At 39.5% G+C, this 7,087-nt stretch overlaps 1 long non-coding RNA gene across 1 annotated transcript in view; it reads right to left on the bottom strand.

The window, feature by feature from the left end:
- LOC106736166 (uncharacterized) overlaps nucleotides 1-7,087 on the bottom strand; it is a 12,013-nt gene that overhangs the window by 2,861 nt on the left and 2,065 nt on the right. The window contains exon 2 of the long non-coding RNA XR_001371259.1: nucleotides 5,420-5,423. This is a non-coding gene — a long non-coding RNA (uncharacterized LOC106736166). The remainder of the gene's footprint in view (nucleotides 1-5,419; nucleotides 5,424-7,087) is intronic.

The following is a 7,087-nucleotide window of genomic DNA, read 5'->3' as shown; positions in this document are numbered from 1 at the left end:
CTGGGGAGGGGACCCCGCCCTAAGAAAAAACCCCCCCAAAAAAAAAAAAAAAAAGGAAGAGGCCAGAGGATGAGTTAGCTGACTTTCTTTATGTGAGGATGCAATAAGATGCCAGCATTTTGGGGCCAGCAGGTGGTGTGGTTAAGGAACTGGACACTCCTACATAAGCAGTCATGGTTCAAGTCCCTGAACCTAGTGACTTGCTTTCTCACTTTCTCTCTCTCTCTCTCTGGTCAAATTAAAATAAATGAATGGGTGAATAAAATAAGATAAATATTAATTTTTTTAAAAAAAAGATGTCAGCATTCTGTAACCCAGAAGCTAGTCATTACCAGAACCCAACCATACTGGCACCTTGTCTTCCTCAGATATCAAAACCTTTCGTTCTCTCTCTTTTTTTTTTTTTGGAGAGTTTTTTTTTTATGATAGGACATGTGCACTCACCAGAAAGACAGAGACAGACGGAGAGACAGAAAGCAAGAAATCACCCCCCAGGGGGGATGGTCACACCACAATCCCTTCTCCTCTATTCTCCTCTCGGGATTTTGGGCACACATGCACGTCCAGCATGAATTTAAGCCACCGAGTCAGAGACTTGAACTGTGGTTGACTACGTGGGAACCCAGTGACGTAGCCATTACACCAACTGCTGGTCCCAACATCAAAACTTCAAAAACTAATCAGTTTAATTCCTGTTTAGGAATGAAACTCTTAGTCTGGAAGCTTCCTATTTATGTTGTTAATTACTTCTTAAAAATGTATGATAATATATTTGACTTGACTAATATTCACTGTAAGCATGTTAGGAAAAACCATGTTGCAAGTTGTAAATATGTATAATGATTAAATGTAAATGGGGTGATTTCTAACTTTCTGTCTCTATGTCTCTCTCTGTCTGGCGAGTACATGCACCCTATAGCGAAAAAAATCTCTCCAAAAAAAGAAAAGAAAAAAGAAAAAAATATTTCTACTTTGAAAACTGAAAATTCACGGGCCATCAGGTGGCATGGTGATTAAGGGTGCTAGACACCCACATGGCCAACTGTGATTCAAATCCTAGACCTGGCAGCTTGCTTTCTCACCACCCCCCAACCCCCATCCCCCTCTGGTCAAATGAATAAATAAATGAATATATTTAAATAAAATAATTATTTAAAAAAATAAACATTCCAGTAAATGAGTTTAACTTATTTAAGTAAAAATTTATCTTATCCAAATTTTAAATAATTATTTACTTTATTTATTTATTTATATACTATTATTAAAAATTTTACCAGAGACAGAGAGCAAGAGGGAATGTGAAAAAGCAAGCGCCAATTCCAGGACTCAAACCACCATCGACCATATGGGGGTTCAGTGCCCCAACCACCATGAAACCTACCAGTCATCTGTCTTACCCAGTTTTAAAAGTTTTACTAAAGTATGCCAGAAGTTCTAAAATGCTTTCAAACAGCCCTTCATGCTGTAGAGAAATCTTTAATGAAATCTTTAATCTTTAATGTTAGTTGATATAGCAAACTTCATTGCTTATCATGGGCAAGTGTTTGCCTGATATACTCAGGGAGGACCCTGGACTTGAACCTTCTCATGTGGAATTGCCTCATAGAGTACTTACTGTGTTTTACTCCTGTGCCACCATCTGGCCCTTATAATATTGATATACAATACTTTGAAATTCAGTAGTTTGACACTTCTAGTTCCATTCCTTTTGTTCAAGATTACTTTGAATATTTGGGATCTTTTGTGATTTTTATACAAATTTTATGATTTTTTTTTCTATTTTTATGAAGAATATTATTGGCAATATGATAGCTGTTGCACTGAACCTGTAGGTCACTTTTGGTAGTATATGTTTTGATAGTAAAGACATTTTAGCAATGTTTTTTCTTCTAGTCCATGAAAATAGGTTGTCTTTCTATTTTTTTGGTCTTTTCCAATTTTTCTCATCAGTGGTTTAAATTTTTCATTATATTGGGTCGTTGGAAAAGTCATGATGCATTTTTGCATAGAAAAGCAGAAAAATACATCATGACTTTTCCAATGATCCAATACAAATCTTTCACTTTTTTGATTAAATTTGTGCCAGGGTCCAGCCTTGGTGGGAGTGGGTTGACTCATTGGAGGCAGTGCAGGAAAAGAAGATGGAGGCCTCGGTGCCTTTTCATGCACGTCCTGAGTCGGACACTCCCCAGAGATCTCTCTCTGTAGAGTGACAATTGCTAGGAATCATCGTGCCTTTTTATTGAAAATGTGATACATACAAGTAAATGGGAGAGGGGCTATGTGTTTTAGTTATCAGTTCATAAAGTTTTAACAATAGGGAACATAGGTTCCATTCAGGGTTGGATTAAGGGTTGGTCTATTGCAGTTCCGCAGTTGTTCGTTTGATGTAGGTGGGTCTTCATGGAATGCAGTTTCGGGAAAGCAGCTCCAGCAAGCAGAGATAATTATCAGCTGATGCGGCATCAACCATCTTGTGATTACTAAGCATGATGCTGAGAAAATCTCAAGTATAGATATTAGTTCTTATGGATCGCAATAAAGAATGATACTTACATAATTTTATAGGGATCTAAAACTTAATTCAAGGAATCCTAATATACTTATCTATTTAAAAGGGGTGAAGCTATTGTTCACTTGGTGAGGGTGGGGATACAGCTTTTTCAACTGGCAGTAAAGTGAGTAACAAGTTAATGAAGAACTTTAAGGTGGGTTTGTGGCATGCTTAAGCATTCTATTGTGCCTGTGGCACCACTGTTAAGTATTTCATTAGAACATTAGCTACCATGGGGCTGGAGTGTCCTGGGCCAGTTTTGGCTTAAAAGGTTATTTTTAAGTTTATGTTAAATGTATCTTGAAGGGCCTTCCAAAGGTCAAAAAGATTTCTGTCTAGATGTAACTTCAGCACACCCTCTATTGTGACTGCAGGGATGAAGCATTGTAATTAATAGTAGGTGGTCAGGGCAAAGGGGAGCGGTCGGTGGATTTTCAGAAAATCTTATCATATACTCAGGATGTATAAGAGAGCTATGTCATTCTTTTAAAGTAGTATATCAGGGAGTCAGAGGGGGGTCACTTCCCAACATGGCTACTGCATTCTCTGGAGCATACAACAAGTGGCCTTGCCAACATGCTGAGTCAACTCAAGCTTTGTTCATAGGTCGGGGGAGGGGGGGGGAGGCTTACAGCAGCAGCCTTGCCAGCGTGCTGAGCTGACCAAAGCTGTGCTCAAAGGTCAAAGACTCGAAACAGATCCGGGGGCCCCACCGGGTTGGACTCCTCCAAATTTTTCATAGATATTTTCTTGTAAATGGTTGCATTTTATCTCTTTTTCAGCTATTTCAGTTTTGGTATAAAAGTACTATTGGTTTTTATATGTTGATTTTTTAATTTTCTTTTTTTATTCTCTGCACTTGCAGAGAAAGAGGGACAGTGAGAAATCCTCCCCCAGAGGAGATAGCTATGCCACAGTCCCTTCACCTCTATTCTTTCTCAGGATTTTAGGCACACACACATGTGCCCAGTATGTTTTTCAGGCTGATGGGTTTGAGACAAACCATGGAGTTGGTTATGTGGAATCCCGCACCTTAACCACCACACCATCCTCTGGCCCCATATGTTGATTTTGTATCCTGGGGCATAACTGAATATATCAGTTCTAAGAGGGGTGCATGTGTTTTGTGTGTAAAATCTTCAGTGTTTTCTATGTACAATATCATGTCAATTGCAAATGGGGACAATTTGTCTTTCTCCTTTCTAGTTTGGATACCTTTTATTTCTTTCTCTTGCCTAACTGGACTCTAGTACTGTGTGAAAAAACATAGTGAAAACAGGCATCTTTGTCTTATTCCAGTTTTTTAAAAAAGAATTATTTTGTTTATTCATTCCTTTATTTTAACTTGACCAGAGAGAGACACACACAGAGAGAGGTTGAGAGAGAGAGGGAGAGATAAAGTGAGAAGCAAGCCACCAGGTCTGGCGGAGTGTCCAGTGCCTTAACCACCACACCACTGGCTGGTCCCTCCAGTATTTATTTTTAAAGGAATTATTTTATTTAACTTTATTTATGTATTTGTTTGTTTTAATATGACCAGAAAGGGATAGAGCGAGAGAGAGGGAAAGCAAGAAAGCAATCTGCCAGGTCTGGGGCTTGAAGTGTGGTCAGCCATGTGGGATTCCAGTGCCCCTAACCACCACACCACCTGGTGGGCTATCTTATTCCAATTTTTAAAGAAAAAGCTTTTTGCTTTTCTCCATTCAGTAATAATAGCTTTAGGTTTCTCATTTATGTCCTTTATTGTGTTAGGTACTTTCCTCTATTCCCAATTTGTTGAGTATTCTTATTGTAAAGGGACATTGAGTTTTGTCAACTGCTTTTTCTGTGTCTATTGAGATTATCACATGGATTTTGTTCTTCCTTTTCTAGATGAGGTGTATACCATTTAAAGATTTGCATATATTGAACCATCCTTGCATCCCTAGGATAAACCCAACTTGCTCATGGTGTATACCTTTTTGTTGTTTTGTTGGAATCAATTTGCTAGTATATTGTTAAAGATTTTTTGTTTGTTTGTTTTTGCACTTATGTCCATTAGGGGTATTAGTCTATATTTTTGTTGTTGTTTTTGTGTCTTTGTCTGGTTTCAGTATCAGGGTAATGCTGGCCTTGTAGATAAGTTTGAAAATGTTCCTTCAACTTCACTTTCTTGGAGTAGTTTGAGAAGACCTGATTTTAGCTCTTTATTAAATGTTTGTATAGCATTTTGTAGTGAGACTGTGTGGTCCATGGCTTTTCTTAGTTGGGAGATAAGTTACATGGGACTGTGAGGCTGTGAATGTCAGTCTACAGTATCTATAGGGTACTCAGTGGGGGGTGAGAATCCATCTACTGTGATCATGACAGTTGCTGAACTGAGCGCTGGTCAGGGGTTTGGGCCAGCCAAATCTGGAGAGCTCCTACAAAGGGGAAGAGCTCATGCATTTCAACTGTGGTGTATACCACCCTCAGCACTTGTCAGTAGTGGAAGCCTACAAAATCTGAAGGACTTACATAGCAGTCAGGGGTCCTTGAACTAGAGCTGTTGAATGAGCTAAGCTCCTGGTGACAGCCAACAGTACCTGGAGACCTCCTGCCGGGATGCAGTCCTATGTGATTGAGCAGCAGTGTGTGCTAGGCTCAACTCATGTCAGAAGCAGAGGTCACAGATCCTGGAGAGGTACCACATTAGAGAGGGGTCTTTGTGTTGGTGCAGTTGCCTGAGCTGGTCCTCTAGGGGCAGCCCACAGTTTCTGAAAGACTCCTGAAGGGGATTGGGGGCCGAATTGTGTGCTTAGAGTGATCTGGGCCCAGAGCAAGCCAGAGATTATGTGGATAGAGGCTAGAGGGTCCCTTTGGTATGTAGGGACTATGCATTTGAACCTGACTTGGCTGTGGGGTGTTTGTGTTTGTATACCTGTTTCTTGACATGATCTTCCTGTAAACCTTTAGGTTTACAATCTACTTGGAACTGATTTTTTTTTTCATATGGTATAAGGTAGAAGTACAATTTTATTTTACTCTCATAGATATTTGACTATCCCAGCACCATTTATTAAGCCAGTCCTTTTCCCTACTTCACAGTGCAATCTCTTTCATTTATCAAGGGTGTATCAATATGTGTAATGGACTGAATGTGTCCCCCCTCCCCCAAATTCATATGTAGAACCTGTAATCCCAATGTAATGGTATTTGGAGGTGAGAAGTAATTAAGTTATGAGGGCCCTTGTGGATGTGATTAGTACATATATCAGAAGAAACCAGAGAGTGAGTTAGCTGTCTTTCCTTATGTAAGGATACAATAAGATGCCAGCATCTCTCTCTCTCTCTCTCTCTGTGTCTTTCTGGTTAAATTAAAATAAATAAATGAATGATTAAATAAAATAAATAATTCTTTTTTTGAGATCTAAAGAATGTTTTATTCTTTTTATTTTAATTTATTTTTACATTTTCCCACGTTTACTTTACATATCAAAAAATTTTAACTCATGCTCCATAGTTCTTTTTTTTTTTTTCTGGAGAGGTTTTTGCTATAGGGCGTGTGTGCTTGCCAGACAGACAGAGAGAGACAGAGAGACAGACAGAAAGTGAGAAATCACCCCCCAGGGGGGATGGCCACGCCATGATCCCTTCTCCTCTGTTCTCCTCTCGGGATCTTGGGCACGCACGCACACGCGCCCAGCGTGAGTTTAAGCCACCGGGTCTGGGACGCGAACCGCGGTCGACTACGTGGGTGTCCAGGGACATAGCCATTATGCCAACTGCTGGTCCCATAGTTCTTGAAAGTTAACAAACAGCTTTCAAAATTTCAAAGTTTTTCTTATAATTTTGTGTAATTTTGTTTGTGACTCAATAACAACAGAAACAGTATGGTTTTAAACATTGAGAAAATATTTACATGTCAACTACTCAAATTGTTGAAAAGCAAATGCCCAGCACACTAGTCACACATAAACCTTCTCAATTCAGCCCTACCCAAGTGTATTCTGTGATATACCATCTGCTAGCAAAGATCAGTCTCTTTTTCTTACTTCAAAGTCTTTCTCAAGATAATTCTCTGGTGTGGTTGCTCTTTTGCAAGCTCTACTGATTACCATGCTGGGCTGGAAAAGTCTGGGTTATTTTATGTTATAAATTCTTTCATATATCTTTTCTAATCCTCTCTGCCAGGCAGAACTATTTATGGTACCAAGCCATCTTTCTAAGAGCTTCTGTTAGCTTAATTGAGATCCACCTTAATTCCATAGTTTTCTAATTAATCTTCAGATATGACATTCCAGTCAAAGCCCTGTCCAATAATGAGTATTTCCGACTTCTGAATCAATGCAAGAAGTCAAATAAGAATATTCCCAAATATTTTCCAATTCCAAAGAGATCTGGAAGGAAGAAAAGTTTGTTTCCATTTAAAGAAACAAACTAGGGGAACCAGCAGTTAGCGTAATGGCTATGTCACCGGACTCCCACGTAGTCAACCGCGGTTCGTGTCTCGGACCCGGTGGCTTAAATCTCACGCCGGGCGCGTGTGCGTGCATGCCCAAGATCCCGAGAGGA

The sequence above is a fragment of the Tupaia chinensis genome, unplaced genomic scaffold (genome assembly GCF_000334495.1).
Source record: "Tupaia chinensis unplaced genomic scaffold, TupChi_1.0 Scaffold000672_1, whole genome shotgun sequence".
NCBI classification, from domain to species: Eukaryota; Metazoa; Chordata; class Mammalia; order Scandentia; family Tupaiidae; genus Tupaia; species Tupaia belangeri.
This window is presented reverse-complemented; position numbering and strand designations above follow the sequence as displayed.